The 24,361-nt window shown below is 43.5% G+C and overlaps 2 long non-coding RNA genes across 4 annotated transcripts in view; one reads left to right on the forward strand and one right to left on the reverse strand.

The window, feature by feature from the left end:
* On the reverse strand, positions 1-11,953 carry LOC140631773 (uncharacterized). Its single transcript, XR_012029290.1, has 3 exons — positions 11,601-11,953; positions 7,715-7,809; positions 1-562 (listed from the first exon to the last, which is right to left on the reverse strand). It is a non-coding gene; the product is annotated as an uncharacterized lncRNA (long non-coding RNA).
* The window catches only part of LOC140631771 (uncharacterized), a 27,371-nt gene continuing 4,306 nt past the window's right edge, over positions 1,297-24,361 (forward strand). Inside the window, exons 1-4 of one of the 3 annotated variants that reach the window (XR_012029288.1) lie at positions 1,297-4,083; positions 4,313-4,796; positions 5,321-5,491; positions 6,274-6,589. This is a non-coding gene — a long non-coding RNA (uncharacterized lncRNA). Of the gene's footprint in view, positions 4,797-5,320; positions 5,492-6,273; positions 6,590-24,361 lie in introns of those variants that run through there. The other 2 variants (XR_012029286.1, XR_012029287.1) reach the window with 2 other exon arrangements.

Genomic DNA, 24,361 nt, shown 5'->3' on the forward strand with positions numbered 1-24,361 from the left:
TCCTCAAATATTGCATTTTAATGATGAAGAAACTGCAGTGAAGGTTGAATGAGTGGCTGGAGATCGCCCCACAGTTCTTGTTTTGCTTTTACATCCAGCACAAACCTGCGTGTGCTGGACTGTGTGCCCGAGCAGGGCTGCCTTGGTGGCGTTTCTTTTCCTCGTCTTACAGGGGAGTGAATACCAGAAGAGGTGGCAGAGAAGAATTAACACAGGGGGTTAGGAACTCCGAATAGGATGATGTCCTGTCATGAGAGATGAACAACAATAAGAGTGCACTGAAGCTCGAGTGCACCCAGCTGCCCAGGCAGCCAACCCGGTCTGCAAACGCTTTGGCTCATTTTGTCATCCTAGTGGACTTACACCATTTGGTTGTGTCATCTACTGTTCATCACCAGACTGTTAGAGCCAGAAACGATTCAGTGATCACAAAATGAAGGCATGGCTATACTGTGAATCATGCAGGCGCTCAACCCTCTTCTCGGCTTCCTGGTTCTCCTTCGTTTGAGGGTGTCATAGAAATCTTGACGTCGCTACATGCTTCAGGGTGGATCCGCGGTGACTGCTTGGGCAAAGGGAGAGAGAAAAGAACTTGCAGACTCAGCAGTGTCAATCAGAATAAGTGCCATATCCATTCTGTCTCTATCTCCCCAGGGAAATAACTCATTTTTCTCGAAGCCTCAGATTTTCCCCCTGTAAAACGGAGAGGACAGTAGGTCTTCTCTCTGCGGGCCGGCATACAAATAAGGGGCATATGTACTCAAGGCTTGGCATAGTGCTTGGGATGGAGGAGACACTCAAGAAATGCTGCTGATAAGAAGGGGTAGGCTTGACAGGGGCTGGTGGCAAGGGGTTGAAGTTCCTTTATTTGGAACTCCAAATATGAGGCTGTGTCCCATTTCCCAATGAGCAGGTTACAAGTCTTGTGCGTGTCTGTGTGTTTTCTTGCTTAGATTGAATATATATTCTTTTAATGATGCGAGTGAAATAGTCAAATTTCTAGTTATAAAATTTATTGAATTAATTATGTGCAGATATAAAATGATACTCATAAATATACTTATTTAAAAATGTTGCCTTTAAAAAAAAACTTATTATTCAGACCCTTTGTCATCATCTGTCTTTATCATAGCTGGAGCCCCTTTTAAAGTGATCTCTCTCAGTCTTCCAGAATACACCATCCCGCTGCCACCCATATATCTTTGGGATTTAGTACTATTGAGTGTATGTATTGTGGTCACTGGAAATGTTATCTCAAGTGATCTCCATAAAGGTAACTTCTTGTACTGCTTTTATATTTATTTATTTATTTATTTATTTATTTATTTATTTATTTATTTATTTTTACTGCTTTTAAATGTGATTTTAATGAGGTTGGGGCTACATAAGGAAATGTGCACACATTTTTAACGACGCATACTAACATACGAAGGAATGAAATGACACGAGGTCTGGGATTTTCTTTAAGATAGTTCAGCAAAGAGGGGGTACCTGGCTGGCTCCATTGGTGGACCATATGACTCTTGATCTTGGGGTTGTATGTTCGAGCCCCACACTGGGGGTAGAGATGACTTAAAAATAAAATCGTAAAAAAGAATAGTTCAGCAAAGAGGAAAAGGAAAAAGGCAAAAGAGGAACAAGTGAAGCAAATTTGGAAAAATCTGGGTTGTTATTCATCTATATGAAGGGCATAAGGAACTTCATTTTGCTATATGCTCTTCCGATATGTTTGAAGATTTTCATAATAAAACTTTTTTTTTCCCCAATGAGCTTTAAAAGACGTACTTACAATATCTAATACTTGCAGGAATAACTACAATAACTTTGAAATATTTTTTTTTAAAAACCAAAACCAAAACCAAAACTAAATCAGTCTTCCAGGCAACCTCTGTGATCATACCAGACTAGCACTGGTGGAATTTCTTTCGGGGTATTTTGTTATTTAAAATAATGGAATTGAGTGAGCACTTGACAATATGAAGAACTTTAACAGCCACAAATATATGGTGACATCTCATATTTGCCCACATGTGTTATTTTCCTCTGTGCTTTGTTGGGCTCAATGGATGGGGTTGGTAATGGCCCCAAATGGAGAACTTCTGTAAGGGATGGGAAGACTTGCTGCAGGATCCTTTGTCAAAAGTACTTATTACCTAGTGCCCTTGTTGGCATCTGAGCTGGAAGGCACAGGATCACAGGGAACATGCAGTCCTGGAAGCGGGCCTGGTGGCACAGGCCTGGGGATGGGGTGTCAGTGATGGTGTAAAAGGGGAGAGGCAACATTTTCTTCATTGGGCAATGCTTTTCCTCTGGAGAAAGTGCATAGAACTGTGGTCTACACAGCCAGAATGAGAGAGTGGTTGGGTAACTGTCCAGTAAACTCAGCTGAAGTCAGGCAAGAAAGTTTGGGCCTAAGAGTCCTAAATATTCACAGTCCGAAGGGATCAGAAAACTCTTCAAAATTTAGGTTAGTTTTGGGGGCACCTGGGTGGCTCAGTTGGTTAAGCGTCCGACTCTTGATTTTGGCTCAGGTCATGGTCTCAGGGTTGTGAGTTGGAGCCCCGAGTTGGGCTTGGTGCTAGGCATGGAGGCTGCTTAAGTTTCTCACTCTCCCTCTGCCTCTGCTTCTCCCCCACCTCTAAAAATTATTAGTTTTGTAGTTATGGCTTTTCCAAAGGAGGAAAGAAAATTTATTATTTTTAGACATTTTTGAAGAATAGGATTCTTTCCATACAAGCATAGTAGATTATTTGCCAGCAAGTATTAAAATTAAAAATACCTACCCAGCTGTGTGGGAAGTCTGGAATTCTCTGGAATTCTTTTTTTTTTTTTTTTTTTAATTGCATTGTCCCCCATGAATGCACTATGTTATGCCACAGGCCAGTCACCATCTTTGAGAGAGTTACTTCTAACACTTTGGTGTGTCACCTCATTCACACTTACCATATCATAAGAGAGTCTTTAATATTTTGCAAGAACCTTCCCCCAATCATAAAAATCACAGCATGATGGCCTTATAGTGACTATCTCAACACTGCAGTGCTAGCAGATTGCTCGGAATGCAGAAAAGCAAAACAAGATAAACAAAATACCAGTATCCACAAACAGAAAGCAGGTTCTTTTGGGGCGGTGCATGTCTTTTTGATGAGCTAAGTGTTGATTCTAACCCCAAAAGACAGAAAAGTGTGAGGTTAGATAAGTGTCTGCTAGATTCATGATTGCCATGTGGATTCTGTGAAGTCAGCTTCGAGGTCACCAGCGCTCGTTGCAGAGTAAAGGTCACCAATTGTTCATCCTTGCTCCGATTGGGCAGCTCCTGAAAGCAGAACGTGCACCACCTTCTGGAAGCCCTCTGCTAACTTCAGCTCAGCAACTGTGAAGGTGGATGCTTCTAGCAAGGGAGCTCAGGATGGATTCTGCAGGCATTGCTTGAGCAACGCCAAGTGGCCACTGGCCAGGGTCAAAGTTAAACCAGGAGATGGCTATCAAATGCAGTTGTTGGGTTTGGCACATCTCTCTTGAGCTGCTGCGGAGCAGGAAAGAGAGACGTTTGTTTGTGGCTTCAGTTCATCAGTTCTCCAGTGCACTCTTTAATCTGAGCCTTTTTATTTGCTCAAGGGAAAAACAAGTCTGCCTCCGCCCACCACGGAGGATTTAAATCGGACGGTCCCATAGAGTCCTCAGCCCACGCCTTTTTACATTTATTTTCCAGCAACCTTATTAGTTGGTTTGGGATGCCTTCTGCTTGTGTGAAAACATTTTCCAATAGGTTTGCTGCTGCACATCCTATGATAAATCTAATTGTTTCCCCCTGAATCGTGCTGATCTGGGACACTGCATTTGCACTCGCATGTACGCGCTTGCACAAAGGATAGCGGGGCTGGATTAAGGCACGCAGGTCTGGCTGCACAGCCGCTCCCGTTGGGTTTTCTACGCTGTGGTTATCCTGCCTTCTGGTCGGTGAATAAATACTGTTTGGACGGGGCCTGGCACAGATGCTTTAACCGTAAAGCTTAATGTATAACTAGTGTGTTTTTCTTCTGTGTCAGCAGTTGGCACCACGACACTGTAAATGCGGATTCGGTGAGTCGACGGGCGCGCGTGTCCGGGAGGGGAGGGCTGCCGTAAGCAGTTTTGAAATTCATGCCAGGGGTTGCTCTAAGCGATAAGGTAATTTGAGTAACCTGTACGGACTGTGGACTCGCAGGTTGCAAAAACAGGAAAGTCTCTTGTTTAAAACCCCTCTAAAGCAACATGCGGGCTTCGAAAAGAAGCAGGCTCGCGGTTAGGGATCGTACTTCCTTGTTGATAGGCTGCCGGTGACGCAAGGCCTCCTGGGATTGCAGCGCGGTGACCGCAGGCCCGACAGTTGCCCTGACCGGCCTCTGAAACAGGCCCGGGGCTTTCTGGACGGATGAGAAGTCTAAAAATTTCCCTTTTCATTTCCTCTCTTGTGTGACTTTGTCATTTTTTTTTTCTTTTCTCTAAACCGGTGATTGAAAAGGGAATTTTGCCCGTGCTCTGAAGGAGTTCATCTTGACTTAGTAGCTTCCCTCCCACTCCTCAAAAATCCCACCCTGAAAACCCCAAGCTAAAAAAATAAAAAATAAAAAAATAAAAAAAAAAAAAGCATCCATCCTGGCACATTTTTCAGTGAGCCTGTGTCTGATGAATCTGCTTGTGAAGCTGGATTCATAATGAGAAGCTCTTTAGAAACTGTATGATTTTTTTTTTTTTTTTTTTAAACCCTCTGGAATGTCTCTGTGTCCTCCGCCTTCTGGGAGTGTAAGGCCCAGGTAAATGCTGTGTCCTTCTGGAAACCCAACTGTCTCACGGCCAACTGGGAGGCTTGCTTGGGGTGGTCTCCGGGGAAGCTCCCAGTATACATGCTTCTGTTCGGAAACATGAAAACAGATGCCATTCCGGGGGGACCCTGCTAACTGACCACAGCACAGAAAGCTCCATTGGCTAGATGTGTGGGCTGTCCTAGGCCTTGGAAACACTCTGTGTTACAAGAAACTTCAGAAAGGGGTTCTCCTGTCTGCCCTGGAGGGGATTCAGTGGGGACAGCTTGGTGGGCTGGACATGCTTTTAAGTGGCCGGTGCTCCTGCTCTCTGTCAAGGGGAGACAGAGGCAAACAGGTAGAAGCCATTTCCACACCCAAATTCCTCCCAAAATCCTTGTGGCTGTATTTTTTGTTACACATCATAAGCACATAGGCATATCCATATGTGTGCATGCATCTATGTACGTATGTACGCACACTCACGTGTTATCTATGCTATTTGGCCCAGCCCACGAGTTCCTTTCGTTTTTCAGTGAATTCAAAGAAGATAACATAAGGAAGAAGTGTGTATTTTACTGTTCCAGTAAATTACCAGTGTCACATGCCGAGTCTCACCAAACGAACCCATCTTTACTGATTCCCTTGTCTGGGCCCCGATGATCTACCTGGGATGTTTGCATGTCAGGCTGCTCTCTCTTTCTTTGGTAAGCCCAATATATCTGCCCCAATCATGTCATTGGGGCCACAAGGAAATGTAATCCTGCCAAGTGTGGGAGCTAATAACTGCCCAAATGTTAAGGTGATGCTGAAAGCAAGAGCTACTTCCTGGGTTATGCATAGGTGTTGTGGTGTGTGTGCATGGGTGCTGTGTGTGTGAATGAATGCTGTGTGCATGGGTACTATGTGTTTGCCTGGGTGCTGTATGTGTGCATGTGTACCATGTGTATGTGTATTGTGTGTGTGCATGAGTACTGTGTGTGTGTATGAGCTCTGTGTGTGTGCATGAGTGCTGTGTGTGTGCGTGACTACCGTGTGTGTGCATGAATGCTGTGTGCGTGCATGGGTACTGCACATGTGCATGTCTACTGTATGCTGCATGTACTGTGTGTGTATATGAGTCCCGTGTGTGTAACTGTGTATGTACATGAGCGCTGGGCATGTGTATGTGTGCATGTGTATCATCTGTGTGTGTATGAGTGCACATGTGCATGTCTACTGTGCTTTTGGTGCACGGGATGTCACAGGGCCATGGCGGGCAGTGATGGGGAAGTTGCTGGCATGGGGGTTGGGGGCCTGCTTGGGAACAGGTCCTTCACTTCAGGAGTTTTCTTCTGTTTTTTTTTTTTGGTCTTCTGTTTCTCTGTCTTTTCCCCTTTAATCAATATGCATGGACATTATAGAAACCTTAAAGACAGGTCAAGTGTGTTATTACATTTCTCCTTTCTGCCTGCGTCTCCCATGAGTTCTAAGTATCTTTTTGCTTCAGCCTCAGGACAAAGGAGAGAGCTTTGGGACTGAGATGATGGAGCAAGGATTCAACACCACACTGTTCTTTTCACTCTGCGCGCGTGTGCTTCTTGTGTGTCCAAAAGCCAGAAAGGAGAAGCCGTAAAGGGAAAATAGGCAATCAGATTGGAAGGAGAGTATAAGTTGGTATTTGTAAAATAAAACTTTATTCCTCTCCCCAGGACTCTGCCCCAATTTCCGGTCACTAACCTCAGTATCGGCACTGACCCACTTCTGGCTATTTTTATTTGTTCCTTGAAAATGCCCGCTGTGTGATTAAAGTTTACTCTTGTCAACTTTGTTCCTATCCTCCCTGCCATCTGAGTCCAAAAGTGCAGCCCTTCCCACCTCACTCCCAATAATTACGGGTAAGAGCCAGAGAACAGCAGGGTTTTATTGGCGATGTGACACATAGCGACCCTTTCCCCAGCCATGAGAGACATGAGGACAAGCAGCTGCTGCATGCATGTAGAGCCCTCGGCCTGTGTCTTCACCTTGTGTCTGGGTTCCCCCTCCAAAGCACCACACTCCCCTGGAGATAGCATCTCTGGGTCTCAGTACCTTGGGTGGGAGGGGCAGGTGTCACTGATGCCAGGGCTCTGGCCTCAGCCATGAATGCACAGGTACTTATCTGGGATTACACCCTAAGTCAACAGTGGAACCGGGAAGTGGACTCGGGGTCCGGCATCCTATGGAAAGTTGGATGTATTTGCTTTCCTCTTAAAGCAAACTTTGATTTACTCTTTAATAAGTTACCATGAAGGATATAGTTCTAGAAAATCTAAGTCACATGTTGATAAAAGAGGAGAGGGAAACGGTGAGTCTTTGCATTCTTCCAGCTTTATCATTAACCCCAGGTTTGGAAATTAATTTGCTTTGGAAGGATCGGTTTCCAAGTTTTCAAGAAGGGGATCGTTCCCTATTGACCAGGTGGTTTTGACACCCTTTGCTGAAGGGCATTCCAAACAGGGTAACCCACAGCCAGTAGGACCCCTCGGAGGAGCTCTGTGATCCAGTAAAGAGGGACCTTCGCTTCAGCCGGGTTAATGCCTAGGCTTTCTCACTGCCTGTACCACTTGGGCAAACCTTTTCCTTCTTTGGCCTCAATTTCCTTATCTGTAAAATGGGGATAAAAAGTTATTTCCCTCCCGAAGGTTATTACTTAAGGACGTGTGTGTGAAGGGCCAGAAGGGAGAGTGAAATGTAGTATATGCTTTGTATACAAGCTGTTGGGAGTACGTATGACTTAAGTCATTTTGACTGTTGGAATACCTCTTCTGCGTTTGCTTTCCAGAAGTGTCTCTAGGAAGTCACCTGCCCCAGGTACAAAATGTGATTTCGTCCTCTGTGCTTCTCCTGCTTGTTTCCACAGGAGTGGATGGAGCTGCCCTGGAAGGACTAGAATAAAAGAATGTTCTTACCTCACTGGTGATGGGGACGCAGGGCTGGGGAGTGGTCGGGGCTGAAGGCTTCCTCTCCTTTGTGTGGTCAGCACTTCCTCATTAAACTCTGTGATCTGCAGACAAGGAAAAAAACACACAAGTAGAAAAAGGAGGCGCCCAGGACCCGTCTCATACATCTGTGATGATCTCTGGAGATGAGTGGTTTCTTTGCTTTCCCAAAGGGCCCAAGCATAACTTTGAGGGAGAAGGAAAACACACTTTTATGAGTTCTAACAAGCCTCTCTTCCAACTGCTCCCATAACAAAGAAGTGAACAAGGGTGCAGATCACATCCTGTGATAAAAACATCAGGAGCAAAAGGAGATGGGGGATCACACCAGAGGTGAGGGGTTCAGGGGTGGCTATGCCTTGGTGTGGCCATGAGAAGTGCACTGTCTCTAAAGAGTTTACTTCTTTTTAAATTTCTAATTGCCACACATCAGTAACTCTACAGAATATCAGTGATAAAATCCTCCTTTCATGGGGCAGCCACTCCTCCTGTGCCCTCTTGGTGTACACTGGGTGAGCGGGCTGGAAGGGAGACAGTGTGGCCCAACATTAAAGGAACCTACAGTATTTCTTTCCTCCAAAAGAGGCTGGGGAGCCAAGTGTTCAGGCAGAAATTCCTTGGGGGTCAAAAGAGTGACGAGACAGGGAGAGAGATGTGTCCATAGGTAATGTAGTGAGATGGGCCCGGCTGGCTCTGCTTGTGTCCCCCTGGAGCCCGTGAGGTGGGCCTGGGAGTGGAGCTGCCATGGGGCTGTGCTGTACTGAGCTGGACTGGGCTGGGGGGTCATATGTTGGAGACAAGCTAGTAAGTGGGCCTTAGAGCAAAGCTGGAGGCTGACAGTGTGACAGAGGCTGTAGCATTTCTGTATGTCAAGGCTCCTTCCCATTCCATCCTGACCTGGAGGTGGGTGCTCCTGCCCTGCTATTCTTCTAGTTTTGGGGCAAATAGGTCTGGAGACACCTGCTTCCTAATGGTGTGCTTCATTTAACCCTTGCAGCTACCTGGGGAAATGCACAGAGTCATGCTCCTTTCACAGATTAGGAAATTGAAGCTCAACACAGGGCAGGAGCCTCCTCCCCACATCACCCAGCAGGGAAGTGATGGGTCTGGGAACTGTCCTGAGTCTGCCACCCCCAGGGCCTCCCTGCAGAAGTGATCATTCCTTGCCAGTGCTTTGCACTGTGTGCGAGATCGTTGGGGGGGCGGGCGGGGGGGAATACATGGAGCTGCCCTTAGGCTCACGAGGCCTGCTTATTATGATTCAGCACAGCCAAAGGCAACACCTTTGGGTTCTTGATGGGCACAGTGCCAGATAAAGAGACTGTCACCAGAGCAGGGGCTGCTTCCCGTGCATGGCAGGACTCTACAGAGCGGCAGAACAGATGTTCAGGGAGCAGTTTGCTCTGGGGTGGCCCTGCAGGAAAGTGTTCTTTATTGGTTTCCTGGAATCCTCGCTCAGAGACAGGCCTGGCCATGGGGCTCTGCCGGTGGAAGCTCCTAGTTGTGAGCACGTTTTGGCTCTGGAAATTTTTTTTTCCCAAAGATTTTATTTATTGATTCATGAGAGACACACAGAGAGGCAGAGACACAGGCAGAGGGAGAAGCAGGCTCCCTGTGGGGAGTCCGATGCGGGACTCGAACCCAGGACCCTGGGGTCATGACCTGAGCCGAAGGCAGATGCTTGACCACTGAGCAACCCAGGCGCCCTTTGGCTCTGGAAAATTTGAGAGAGACTCTCAGCACTGTCTCTATGCTTGGGATTTGCTCGTCCCTTCCTCCCTACTTCTCCAGCACAGAGGAAGCCTCAGGAAATGAGGGAAATGTCTTAAGAGGGAGTCCACCCAAGGTGGCAGAGTCTGGTGTGATGCAAGGCCCCTGGTTTGGATTCATCACGGCCCTTCTACGGGGTTCCTTGGAGGCGGGTGCCTGAGCAATGAGCCAGCCCCTGCCTCCTGGTCCAGGGCCCCACAGGGTGGGGGAGCTCCAGAACCTGGCCTCACGTGACCTTGGGGTCACATGCCAGGGTCTGCCCTTGGGCCCTGCCCCCCTCAGAGCAGAGCAATCTACCTTGGAGAAGGAAGACCTGGCCTGTCCGGGTTATTTATGTGTCTTCTGGCCTGCCTTTGTTCTGCAGAGTGGTGTGCATGAAAGGCTGGTGGGGCAGGGGAGAAGTGCCCATCAGTGACTCACACAGGAAATTGGAAATCGGACACCAAGGGTCTACCCCCAATCCGCCTCGGACTCACAGCCTCTGGCTTAAACAAACCCAACACCGGCCCTGACCTTTGCTCCCCCTCCATCTGTGGCTGGCCCGGCCTGCCAGCAGCCCGCTCTCCCTGCCAGGACAAAGCTTGCACAAGTCCAGCCTGGGAGAGATTCCTTCAGGTGTCCAAAGGAAGGCTGTGGATGCAGCCTATGATTTTTCTTTTCTGTTTCTTTCTTTTTTTTTGGTCTCCAACAAAGTGAATCCTTAAATTTTTTCTCTTTAAATTTTCATCCATTATATTCATCAACGCAAAGAGATGGAACATTTGGCAAAATTATTTTAAGTAGCACTCCAACCTGTGATCGTAATTTCAAATCAAGGAATTTGCTGAGCAGCTGTGGGAAGAACAAAGGGCCTGGGGGAGGGGAGCCTGCGTGGCCAGAGCAGAAGCAGCTGGGGAGGCAGGTTGTGCATACATGGAGGGGGAGCTGGTCTTCTCGGGCAGGCAGTCCATCTATGCGGGGCGGGGTGGCACTGCAGTTTCCATCTGCTGAACACACCACAGGCTCCCCTTGAAAATATATACATGGAGCAGAGGATTCGGAGTCAATTCAATAAGACGGCTGAGAGCTTTAGCTCAGGAGTGGGACAGACCCGGCCTTGAATCCTCAAGCTGCGCAGCTCACCAGCCTCTCCTGAGTCATCTATGAAATGGGAACAGTCATAGCAACCACATCGTAGAGACCATTATGATCTATATTCCTTTATCTGGCCTAGTTACTAGCACGTGGTAAGGGTTCACAATGCTATTACTATCGCCGGCCCGCCGAAGTGGACAATTTATGTGCTTCATCTTTGCAAATGATTCATTCAGCCAACATCTGTGGAGTGCCTATTACGCTCCAGCTGCAAGGCTGGGTGTTGTAGGGGTACAAACATGTAAAGCATAGGAATTAATATGCTGTTAAATAAATAAGAATACTCCTATTGAGTTGAGGAATAATGCCTCCCAAGACCATTTAATTCATTCACAAAGAACTTTTCTGAATAGATGGTCTAGCACAAACGATTTGAAAAATATACGAGTTAAAAAAAAAGGAAAGCCGTCTCATTTCCACTTGTTTTTGAACTCACTGCTTTTCAATAAAACTATTATCCAAATTAACTTAAATTCTTAAAATAAGCCCGGCTTCATACCTAAGAACTTCAATCAGCTAATTTGCAGATAATCAGACCTATTTGCAAACAATCTGATTTGTCTAAGCACCGAAGAGTGACACGTGTGTACTTAGAAAGGCTTTCACTTGTCAGGATTATCCAATTGTGCTAAATTACGGCTCTGAGAATCAGACGTTATCTAGACCAACCTCTCCTCCTCTGAACAGTATTCGTGACAGATAATAGGTAAGCTTCTGCTCCAACTCTACTAGGAAAGGAGAGCTCACTACTTTAGAAGGTAGTGAGGTTGAACAGCTCTAAAGGTGCAAGATGGAACAGTTCATGGGAGATTAATTTAAATTTGTACAACACGTGGAAAGGATGAAAAGCCTTTTTGTTGTTTCTGCTTTCATCCTGCTCCCCATTTCTGTAGCCTGGTCTTGCTTTGACTGCCTGTCTATCTTTCCCCTTTCACCCTGAGCCACCGCCTACCTTCTGCCCCGAGAGAAGCAGCGCTAGCCCTGGTCACTGTTGGGTGGCCAAGCGTACGGCGCTTTGGAAGCTGAGAGCCAACATGCAGTTTATCACTCCTTGCCCTGTTCTCTGGGGGTGGTTCAGCCAGGCTCTGCTTTCTTGGAAAACAACAGTGAACTTTGTTCAGCCAAAGGCTTATTTCCTAAATTCTGATATTTGCTCACTGGCCCTCCTCTCTCCAGCTGTTCCCAACTGCTGACCACTTCTTAGGCATGCGGCTAGCTGCTTCTGCTACTCCAGCACTTTTTGGAAGGCAGCCACGAGGGGCCAAGGCAGATGAGGCACAAGGACTGTTGCTCGTGGCCTTGGCTTTGTGGTCTGAATCCATGATTGCGTCACTTGGAAGGTGTGCGTGGGACTTACCTTTGAAACCAATGGGCTAAGAGCAGAGCTTTTAATGAGCACAACAGTAGCTCCACGAAAATCTGTAGTTGCTTCATTTGCTTCACACGTCTGGTTGCCTGTAGAATTGTTATAATAATAATAATAATAATAATAATAATAATAATAATAAATAAAAGCAAATCAAGAGCAGCTAAAGTAAGAAGAGAAAAGGCAAAGGTTTATTTTTGGAGTTCTTGAATTCGGAAACTCCTTCTGGCTTCCTCATTTCTCCTAACTCAGCTTTCATTTCATGCGGGCTTTGGGGCTCTGGTCTTTGCCTGGATCCTAAGTCCCAGAGGCCCTTCTGGCTCTCCAGATCTTGGAGTGAGGTTTCATCCAGCCTTTCCCACCCCACCTGATGGTTGTCCACTGGCTGGCCCCTGGGAGTTGCTGGAGAAACTCAGACCCTGGGTTGAATTGGTTCCAGGCTGAATTCTGAGAGGCTCACCCAGTGGTCTCCAAATCCCCTAGGCCGCATCTGTACTGTAAGATGGGCTTTGTTTAGCCTGAGTGGCATTTAACATAATTTGGTTTGGTTATCAACATTTTAGAAACAGGAGATCACAAGAAATCCAGATTTTTAGCTCAACTCGAAAAATTGGAGATGGGGCAGGATTGTATCTTTGGTCTCTCTGGACCCGAGTGGTAGCTGCCCCTCTGACAGGTGGCACACACTCTCCACTTGGCCACCATCTCTGCAACAACAGAGAGTGTCTTTCTGGACCCAGAGCCAGAGTATTAGATGCTAGTGATCCATGGGCTTCCCCCCTCCCACCACCAGCCTCCCCACATGACCTCATTCATAAAGGGCCTGCCTGATTCTTCTGCACATTTGAGTTTGCTGTGTCCATGCTCAGTGGAGTGTGTTTAGCAAGAGGATTGCTGAAGACACTCCACTCCTTATCTGTATTAGACTCCAGGCCCACCACATTCTTCTTGCTTTCCTTCTTCCTTGCTTCCCTCCCTTCCTCCTTCCTCCTTTCTCTTTATCTTTTATCCCCTCTTAAACAGAAAAATAAAACATACCTATGGAAAAGTACTCACAGCAGAGATCTATAGCTCAATGATTTATCACTAAGTCCACACCAGTGCCATTACCAGGTCCACAGACAGGACTGTGCAGCATTCTAGAAGCATTCTTTCCCTCCTTTATTCCTTCCCCACCACTGGTAACCACTATCCTGACTTCCATGGTAAAATATCCTTGATTTTCTGTATAGTTTTACCAGCAAAATATGTGTTAAATGCTAGTTTTGCCTGTTTTTACGACCTCATGCAACTGTGACTCTACAATATGTATTCTTTCATGCGTGGCTTCTTTCACTCAACCTTGTACCTATAAAATTCACCCCTGTTGTGTATAGATGTAGTCTATAAATTTTCATCACTGGATAGTATTACCTTTTATAAATGTGACACGATTTTGTCTTTTTATTCTACTCTTGATGGTCATTTGGGTTTTTCCCAGTTTAGGGCTAGTATAGACAGGGCTGCAAAGGGCATTCTTGTGCTTCCATACTGGTGCATGTATGCTTTTCTGAGAGTATTACCTCCGAACTTGGGATTTTTCCCATGGAAAGGTTTTAAATTATGGATTTATTTGTTGAAGAGTTATTTGACTAAGATTCATATTTTTCTTGTGTCCATTTTGATAAATTACATCTTTTAGGAACTTAGTATTTATCTAAATTTTCAAATGTAATGGCATAACATTGTTTATAATATCTTCTTAACAATTTTTAATGATGATGGGCTCTGTTGTGATGTCTCCTTGTCATGCTTGACAGTGATTATGTTTATCTTCTCTTTCTTTTCCCCCTTGCTCAATGTTGCTAAGGTTTTGGGGTTTTTCTAAATCAGTTTAAAAAAATACTTTATTTATTCATGAGAAATACAGAGAGAGAGAGAAAGAGAGAGAAGACAGAGAGAGGCAGAGACACAGACAGAGGGAGAAGCAGGTTCCATGCAGGGAGCCCGACGTGGGACTTGATTCCCGGTCTCCAGAATCAGGCCCTGGGCCGAAGGCGGCACTAAACCGCTGGGCCACTGGGCTGCCCTCTAAATCAGTTTTATTACTCTTTCCAAAGAATCCAATTTTTGGTTTTGTTGATATTTCCTATTGTATATTTGTTTTCTAGTTCATGAAATTCTGCATTCATCTTTCTTTTCTTTTTCCTTTGGGTGTAATTTTCTGTACTTTTTCTAATTTTTTAAAAAGATTTTATTTATTTATTCACGAGAGACACAGAGAGGCAGAAGACACAGGCAGAGGGGGAAGCAGGCTCCATGCAGGGAGCCTGATATGTGACTCGATCCTGGGACTCCAGGAGCTTGCCCTGGGCCAAAGGCAGATGGTAAACTGCTGAGCCACCCAGGGATCCCCTTTTCCTAATTTCTTGAGTTGAGGGTTTAGTTTATTGATTTTAAGATGTTCTTATAATCTAACATATGCCAGTAAGATTATATGTATAATTATTTATTTTTTAATTAGTGTGGGGAGGGGCAGAGAGAGAGGGAGAGAGAGAATATTAAGCAGGCTCCATGCCCAGTGGGGCTTGATCTCACAATCCTGAGATCATGACCAGAGCTGAAATCAAAAGTTGGATGGTTAACTGACTGAGACACCAAGGTACCCCCACCAAGTAAAATTATAAATGATAATCTAAACATAGCTTTAACTTTATCCTATGAGTTTCAATATGCAACATTTTGTATATTTTGTACAAATTCAGTCATTTGACATTTGTTAAGATTTGCTTTATGGTTCAGCATACAGTTGATTTTTGAAACTCCCTTGTGTTCTTGAAAAGAAAGCGTATGGTTAGTAGTTGTGAGCTCAGTGTTCTGTTTGTATCTATTAGGTTATAGCTGCTGACTGTGTTGTTTGAATAGTCTGTTCTTACTGACTTGTCTATTTGTTCTGTTAGATATTCAGAGAGATGTGTTAAATTCTCCCATTATTATTGTGAAGAGTATTTATGAATATTTGTTGGTATTTGCTTTATATATTTTGAGGCATTGGGTATATGTAATTTTCAAATGCTATAACTTCCTGGAGAATTGAAATTCTTACCACTAAGAGTTGAAATTCTTACCACTTCTTTATCTCTAGTAATACATTTCACTTTAAATTCTATTTTGTCAAATAAATAAAATAGGTACTCCTATTTTCTTTGGATTAATGTTTACATTGGATATATCTTTCTATCCCTTTACTTTTATCTGTTCTGCATCCTTAAGTGTTAATAAACTTCTCTTGTAAACATCATATAATTAAACAATTAATCTAGTCTGACAATTTTTGTCTTTTAATTGGTGCCTTTAGTCTGTTTATATTTACTAATACAATTTAATTAACATTAAATTTAGTGTAATTTCTGATATATTTGGAATTAAATCTACCATACTATTAAGTGCTTTCTATTTGTTCCACCTATATACTATCTTTATCTTTCTCTCATTTTATTGCTTCTGTTGGATTATTTTTTATTATTTTTTATTATTTTTTTTAATTTTTATTTATTTATTATAGTCACAGAGAGAGAGAGAGAGGCAGAGACACAGGCAGAGGGAGAAGCAGGCTCCATGCACCGGGAGCCCGACGTGGGATTCGATCCCGGGTCTCCAGGATCGCGCCCTGGGCCAAAGGCAGGCGCCAAACCGCTGCGCCACCCAGGGATCCCTGGATTATTTTTTAATAATTCCATTTCCTTCCTCTATTACTTTGGAAATTGTATATTTTTGTGCTATTCTTTTGGAGATTGGCCCCAGGATTACAGCATAAACTATTGTGTTGTTAGGGTCTAATATTAATTGATGGTTTTATATTCTCAGGCGTTTCAAGGACTCTGGAACACTACTCCATTTGCCCCCTCCCAAATTATTTTATATTATTGGTTTTAATTTATTTTTATTTCATTTTATTTTTATCTTTTAAAATATTTTATTTATTTATTCATGAGAGACATAGAGAGAGAGAGGCAGAAACACAGGCAGAGGGAGAAGCAGGCTCCTTGCAGGGAGCCCAATGCGGGACTCAGTCCTCAGACCCTGGGATCATGCTCTGAGCCGAAGACAGATGCTCAACTGCTCAGCCGCCCTGGCATCCCTATTATTGTTTTTTAAAAAATATTTATTTATTTATTTGAGAGAGAGAGAGAGAGAGAGAGAGAACAGCAGGGGGAGGGGCAGAGAGAGAATCCTGAAACAGACCACTTGCTGAGTAGGGAGCCAAATGTCTGGCTCTGCCTCAGGACCCTGAGATCATAACTTGAGCTGAAATCAAGAGTCAGTCACTTAGCCAACTGTGCCACCCCAGGTGCCCCTATACTATTGTCATGTATTTCAAGTGATACATATTTTAAATCTAACAGTTTTTAAGTTATTTTATATAACCACTATCCATTTATATTTACCTATATGCTTGCTATTTTCTATGCATTTCTTTCCTTCCTGCATTTCTGACTTTCCACCTGAGACTATTTCTCTTGGACCCAAAGAACCGTCTTTAATATTTCCTTTAGTGTGAGTGACAGATACTCTTACTTTTGGTTTATAACTATCTTTAGTTGATGCTCTTGGATATTTTGGTTGAGTATAAAGTTCTATGTTGACAGTTCTCTACTTGCAGCCTGTTAAAACTAGTTTTCATTGTTCCCATTGAGAAGTCTGCTGTAAATCTCATTGTTGCTCCTTTGACAGTAATCTGTTTCTTATTCTCTGACTTCTTGTAATATGTCCTCTTTGTTTTAGTTTTCAACAGTTTTATTATATATAATTCATTTAGGTGTGAATTTCTTTATTTCTCATGGTCGGGGTTTTTAAGGGCTTCTTAAATCTATAGCTTTATGTATTTAATTGGTTTTGGAAAAATCTCAGTCATTACCTCTTCAAACATTGCTTTTTTCCCCCATTTTCTCTTGTCTTCTTTTTAGGATTTCAAGTACTTTTTTGCTCATATTATTTCTCTCTTACCCTCTCTTTTGTCTTTTCCCTCCTTTAATCCTTTATGTTTCATTTTGTATATATTCTTCTGATCTAACATCCAGTTCACTTCATCTCTGTCTGGTATGCTATGAAACCCATCCACGACTTCTTAAATTTGGAGATTATATTTTTTAGGCCTGGAGTTTCTGTTCATTTCCTTTTCATGACTTCTAATTATTTTCCAAAATTCTCAATTTTGTCTTTTATCTCCTTGAATATAATAAGCAGACTTATTTTAAAGTCTGTCTGATAACATGAATATCTGGAGACCCTTTTTTTTAAAAAAAAGATTTTATTTATTCATGAGACACACACACACACACACACACACACACACACACACACACACAGAGGCAGAGACACAGGCAGAGGGAGAAGCAGACTCCATGCAGGGAGCCTGACGTGGGACTCAATCCCAGGTCTCCAGGATCATGCCCTGAGCCAAAGGCAGCGCTAAACTGCTGATCCACCCAGGCTGCCCTCTGGAGACCCTTTGAGTTTATTTCTATTGTTCACTGTTCTGCTGATTTTTATTCTTGTTATTTTTGCTTCTTAAATAGTTATTTTTGCTTTTTATAGCAGATGTATTTGCAAAACTAATTGTGGAAATGATTTGAGGCCTATGATGATACCTTCCTCTAGGGAGGATTTACTTTACTTTTTCAGGAGCCTGGGAGCACTAGCACCTTGGATTAATTTAACCCAATTTTAAGAACTGAAAATGATTTGAAAGTGAGCTACATTATCTGCAAAGGCCTAGCTATTTCTGGTTAATATTTTCTCCTATGGTACAATCCTTCAGTGTCCTATCCTAAAGATAAGGATTTTCCTGGGACATCCAACTAGGCAAACTCTGGACTCCAATTCTTGATTCTTTAGCTGTATGATACTGTCAGAAGGGCTATTCAGGCCCTTAGCCTCTCTGCTGCCTAGTCTGGAGTTGGCTAACAGTCCAGAGGAAGAGAAGCTTCTGGCGTTGGATCTAACTTCTGGACCTCCATTTCTTCCAGTTCCTAGCTTGGTAATTCTTCACTCACTCTTGTGTCAACTATCTGATGCCTCCAGACAGATGATTTTTACATTTTATGTAACTTGTATGTTTGTCCTCACTGGGAAGATTGAGGCAAATTACCTAGTCTCCCATGGTGCTCCTCTAATTTCTCCTCATTGTCAGACTTTTTTCTTTTTCTTTTTTTTCTTTCACACCTCAGGGGGGAAAAATATCTCTTCTTCTTTCTAAAGCAAGCCCTTACTTGTGTGACTTGGTCTTCTTTCTCTCCATACTTGTCTAGAATCATAAAGCATCTTCAGTCTCTCCCTTCACACTGGACCTTCCAGTGCAACTATCCTCTATACACAAAAAATAAAGCCATGCTAAACCTAAACCTAAACTCTGCAGTTCTAGCCAATCACCAGACCATGTGGTGCTATTTTTGATGACAGTTTTTGCTAGAACAGTGTCTCAGTTCCTTTTTTTTCCAGAATAATGTTGACAAGTCTGCTCAAATTAGTGTTCCCATCTTGATTGATTCACTTGGCCGGAATAAATTTACAAATCAGTGGAGAATAGTGGAGGAGGGATGGAAAAAAGAAGAGATGGAAGAGGAAATTATGCAGTCCAGCATGTAATTTTTTTTTCTATAAAGGTTTTCTCTCTCTTGCTCCTACTATTTCCCTCTCCTCCCTTTTAGTGTCAGAGTTTTAAAAAGGGTAATCTATTCTTGCTGTTTCTGAAACATACATTCTTATTTAAAGGTCACCAAAACATCCCGGCTACCTACCCTGTGACCTTTTCTTGGTCCAAATTCTTCTTGATCTTTTTGCAGAATTTGTCATGGTTTCCACCTCTTTCTTTTAAATTCTCTCCTCCTGCAGGTTCTGGGATTCTTGACTATCTGAGCTCTGCTGACTAGTCATTTCCATTTCACCCTTCATTCTTTTTTTCTACTTCCCAAAGGTAGAATTTCCTGAAGGTTCTTGGCCCTCTTCATTTCGTTCCTCTTCTCACTTCTTCTCATTATAGACTCGGCCTTCATAAATTTATACACACCTTTTTGTACAAGGACACCCAGATCTAAATATGTGGCCCAAGCTTCTCTGCAGGCTTTCACTTTTGCATTTCTGAATGACTGTCAACGTCTTCTATCTGAATGTTCTAGAGGTCCCACCAAATTTTTTGTTTTCATTGAGCTCATATGGGGTTCCTGGGTGGCTTAGTCAGTTAAGCGTCTGACTCTTGATTTCAGCTCAGGTTATAATCTCAGGGTTGTGCGACTGAGCCTTGAGTTGGGCTCTGTGTTCAGTGTGGAATCTGCTTGAGATTCTCTCTCTCCCTCTGCAGTCCCCACACCCCTCCCACTTGCACTCTCTCTCTCTAAAATAAATACATCTTTAAAAAATTGAGCTCATAATTTCTAACTGTAAACTTCCTCTTCCTTCTAATTCCCTGTTCATCATTTGTGTACTACATCCCTATGTCCACTTTTCCCTCTACATTAAGTGCTCTTCCCTTCACCTCAACTTGTTCACATCCCATATAGTTTCGTAGGACCAGTTCAATGCTCCCTCCTTCAAGAAATCATCAAGTAATGTGAAAAAAGTCTGGATTTCAGCAGTGAGAGATATGGTTTAAATCCAGGCTCTGTTGTCTTCTTTTGTCACAAATTTTTCTCACCCATAAAAATGGGAATAAGAGTGACTAATTCACAGGTTATTGAACAGATTAGATGAGTTATTTACGAATATATTCCATTTCTTTTACTTACTCCTTAGCAGTAAGGTTCATTTTTGATTCACGTGGCTCAAGTACTTATTAAATAGTTACCAAATGAATGGATTAATACTACACAGTTTGCCAAACAACCTGGTGCTGATGTCAGCATTTTATTCACCAGTTAAAAAAGTCAAACCCATTTTATCTTGTTCACTTAAACATTACTTGAGGATATGCAGTCACTACTTTGATATTTTTATTTCTATCTAATTTAATGGCTTGATTTAATGTCACATAGCTGCTAAGATAGGTGATGCAATCAGGCCTTTTAGAGCCACCATAGCCTCCATCTGTTGTTGCCTTCACAAGGGAAGTTTGGATTATTGTCTAGTGGGTTGAATGGTATAGATAACTGGCGTTGGCTGGAAAGGTTCGCAAATCCCATCACCTCTTTTTATTCTTGTTTAATTTATCCAGATAATTGCTTCAACTCTTCACTTGTCCTGATCTTTGTCAAATAGCCTATTGGGTCCAGGCAGCCATCTGTTCATATTCCCCTAGTCTCGTGTCTCTTTTGACCTTCTTTCCTCCTCCTTAAAGGTGGGTGAAGCTGGCTTTGGAAAACCATCCCTCAGCTGGGAAGTGGCCCTTTTCCAAGAGTTCATCAGGCGCAATACACCTGTCTGCCGGGGTGGACATGCCAAGCACTCATCTCCCTCCTGGCCTATCATATACAGCTGAATACGTTTGGCTGAAGCCCTAGCAATTTGGTTATTCATTTTCTGCTCTCAGCTGAGTGCAGACCACCTGGTCAGAGCTTGGCTCACCCACCTCTTAGTTCCCTTGGCTGATAGTGTCTGGCAGCCGCAGTATCTTAGCTCCTTTCTGCCTTCCCCACTCTTCATCATTAGGCAAGTCCTTTAAGGAAAGGATAAATGAAGGTGAGGTGAGGTATGAGCACACATGGTGGAATTGCCATAGAATAACTGGGAAGTTCCTTAGAACAAAGTTTTCTGGTCATGGGCAGTCTAACAGGCTGAATAATGGCCCTAAAGATATCAAGATATCAGGCCCTAATCCTGTAACCTGTAAATGTTACCTTATCTTGAAAAAAGTACTTTGCAGATATGATTAGGTTAAGGATCTTTCAGATGGAGAGAGTCTGGATTATCAAGGTGATCCCTAAATGCCATTGCTGGTGTTCTTATAAAAGAAACATAGAGGGACCTTTCACACACACACACACACACACACACACACACACACACACGAAGGCAATGTAAAATTGGAGGCAAAAGTTGGAGCGTTGTAGCTATAAACCAATGCCAACAGCCAACAGAAACTGGAAGAGAGGAGGAACAAATATTCCCCTAGAGCCTCCCCAGGAGGCAGGATCCTGTTTACACCTTGACTTTGGCCCAGCATTACTGATTTTGGACTTTTGGACTCCAGAACAGTGAGAGAGTAACTTTAATGGTTTTATGCTAACAAGTGTGTGGTGATTTGTTACAGTTGCCCCAGGAACCCAGAGCAGCCAGTGATGACGAGGCAGAGGCAATCACTGCAATATCCTTTCTAGGCTAGAAGCCCCCATCCAGCAAACCCATGCCTGGGGTGCTCCAAATGCCATGTCATAGTAAGTCTGCAAATAATTACCAAACAACACTTTGATCAGTGTTCAGCTGCAGTGCATAGGAGCCACCCTAGTTAGCATAAGCAGAAAGAAATTCTTTGTAAGGCATTCAAAGGCTAGCAGAAGGGCTGAGGAGACTCTAGGCCGAGCTTTCAGGGTTGAGTCCATTAGGAGATGCTATTCTTGCCATCACCAGGTAGCTGGCTGCTCAGCTGCTCAGTGGCTGCCCTATAGCCACTATAATCTGTGCCTCCAAAGTGGATGCCTTATGCCACACTTCTCTCCCCACTGAACCCAGTTTCAAATTCAAGTCTTGTATGGCTTCCTGTTACTTGAGGAATTTAAATTACAATTGGGACTTTAGCTCCAGGGGAGTCTGAGGAATGTGATTTTTAGCTTTATAGTTTCTGTATTATAGGCAGGCAACTTCCCGTGGTGATGGATTTTGCAATCCCGATGCCATGGGCACTGAGTAAGCCAATCTGCAGTTTCTAACACAAGCACTTACTATGTGCTGAGCACTGCTCTAAGCCAACATGACAGTCTCTGTGCTTAAGGAGCTTATTTTCTCATGGGTGTAGTATTTTCTCATGGGGGTGATGATAAGTTCATCAACAGACACAATGATGTCACAGACAGGCAAACCTTTGAGTCCAGATCTCTGCAATAAAGTGAATATCATAATCAAGACAATCAAATGAAGTTTTTGGTTTCCCAGTACATACAAAAGTTATGTTTACATTACACTGTAGTCTATTAAGAGTGCAATAGCATTAGTTCTAAAAATATATATACCTTTATTAAAAAATACTTTATTGCTAAAAATGCTAACCATCACCTGAGTTTTCAGTGAGTTGTAATTACTGATCACTATAACAAACATAGCAATAAAGAAAAAATTTGAAATGTTTCTAGAATTGCCAAAATATGATGCAGAAACACAAAGTGGGAAAGTACTGCTGGAAAAAATGGTGCCAAAAGACTTGCTTGATGCAGAGTGGCCACAGACCTTCAGTTAGTAATAAAAAAGCAGTATCTGCAAAGCACAATAAAGCAAAGTGCAATAAAACAAGTTATGTCTGTGCTGGTAAGTGCTATAAAGAAGATAAAGCAGAGTAATGATCTGATGGCCAGGTGGGGAGTATTGGTTGCTTTAGTTAGAATGATCAGAAAGGATCTCTCTCTCTCTCTCTCTCTCTTTTTAAAGAATTATTTATTTACTAGAGAGAGAGAGAGAGAGAGAGAGAGAGATAGAGAGAACATGTGGGGAGAGGGGCAAAGGGAGAGGGAGAGAGAGAGAATAGCCAACAGACTTCTTGCTGACTGTGGAGCCTGATGTGAGGCTCCATCCCAGGACCCTGAGATCATGACCTGAGCCAAAACCAAGAGTCAGATGCTTAACTGACTGGGCCATCTGGTACCCCAGAAAGGGTCTCTTGATATGACATTTTTGTTAAGTTCTAAACAATGAAGAGGCAACTGTGCAGAAGTCTGGGAGAAGTGGTGTTTCAAGAGGAAGGGCAGCAAGAGCAAAGACCTGGAGGGAGGAATAACTTGGTATGTTTAATGGAAGGAGAGAAGGAATGTGGTAGATGGATGGACAGAGGAGGGACATAAGGTCAAGGGGCTATACAGGTACTAGATCCTGGCTTATGGGTGTTTGGATTTTATTCTGGTTAGAACAGGCAGTCCCCAAGGTGTTAAGCAGAGAAATTGTCTTACACTGAGTGATGCTCTCCAAAATTCATGTTCACTACGAACCTCAGAATGTGACCTTATTTGAAAATAGGGTCTTGGAATATGTAGTTAAGGTAAGGATGAAGATGAGATCATCTTGGATTAAGGTGGGCCCTAAGTCCCATGAAGAGTGTCCTTGTGAGGGCACACAGGGGGATGCTCAGAAAAGGCGATGTGGAGATGAATGCAGAAATTGGAATAATGTGTCTATAAGCCAAAAATTTGGGGGATTGCTAGAGAGCTAGGAGAGAGGCATGGGTTGGTTTCTCCTTCAGCGCTTCTAGATGAACCAACTCAGTTGACATCTTGGTTTTGGACTTCTGGCCTCCTAAACTATGGGAGAATAAATTTCTATTGTTTTAAGCCCTCCAGTTAATTTTTTTTTTCAGCCACAAGAAAGTAATACAAGAGTGATGTGATCTAATTAGTGCTGTAGAAGATCATCAGTCTGACAGCTGTCTAGAGATGAGTTCTAGGAGTCTGAGGTCAATGGCAACAGTGAGGCCCATTTGGACTGGCTGTTGTTTCCATCCAGGTGAGAGATGATGGAGTTTGGACAAGGGTAGTGTCAGGGTAAAAGATGAGGAGATTTCAGGTTCAGGATATACTAGGAAGGCCCTATGGGCTTCTTGGGTTGCATGTAGGGGAGGGCTGGACAATGAGAAAGAAGAGTTAATGGGTACTCTTAGGTGTGTGGCCTGCATAACTGGTATGATTTATTGAGGTGGGGAGGCTTGGGGAACTGAGTGGGGATTGAGACTTATGCTTTGGTCATGCAAAGTTTGAGATGTCTAAGTACAGATGCTGAACTAGCCAACTAGACTTTATCAGTCTAGGGATTTAGGGAGAAATTGGTACAGGGATAGAATCTGACAGTCATCAGCATATAGGTGATGTTCAAAGTCTTGGGACTAGATGAGGTGGTACATATGGAAGAGAGAAGAGCTGATGTTCAAACTTTGGAGCATTCAAATACTATTTAGAGTTCTGGGAGAGACAGAGGGTTCTGGAAAAGCACAGGGAATGGGGTAGGGAAAATACCAGACATAGGTGAGATTGTAGAAGTCATCTAAGAAAGGATTTCTAGAGGGGAGAGAGCATTACTATGGGCTTCACATAGGTCTTTGGGGGCCTATTTCAGGAAAGAGGTGGAGCAAGGGCTTGGTTGGAAGAGAGGATGGGAGTGTGAGGAGGTAGCGGTGGCAAGTTTGTACGACTCTTTGGAGAAGTTCCTCTCTGAAAGGAAGTGTAGGAATGGGTCAGTTG

The sequence above is a fragment of the Canis lupus genome, chromosome 4 (genome assembly GCF_048164855.1).
Source record: "Canis lupus baileyi chromosome 4, mCanLup2.hap1, whole genome shotgun sequence".
NCBI classification, from domain to species: domain Eukaryota; kingdom Metazoa; phylum Chordata; class Mammalia; order Carnivora; family Canidae; genus Canis; species Canis lupus.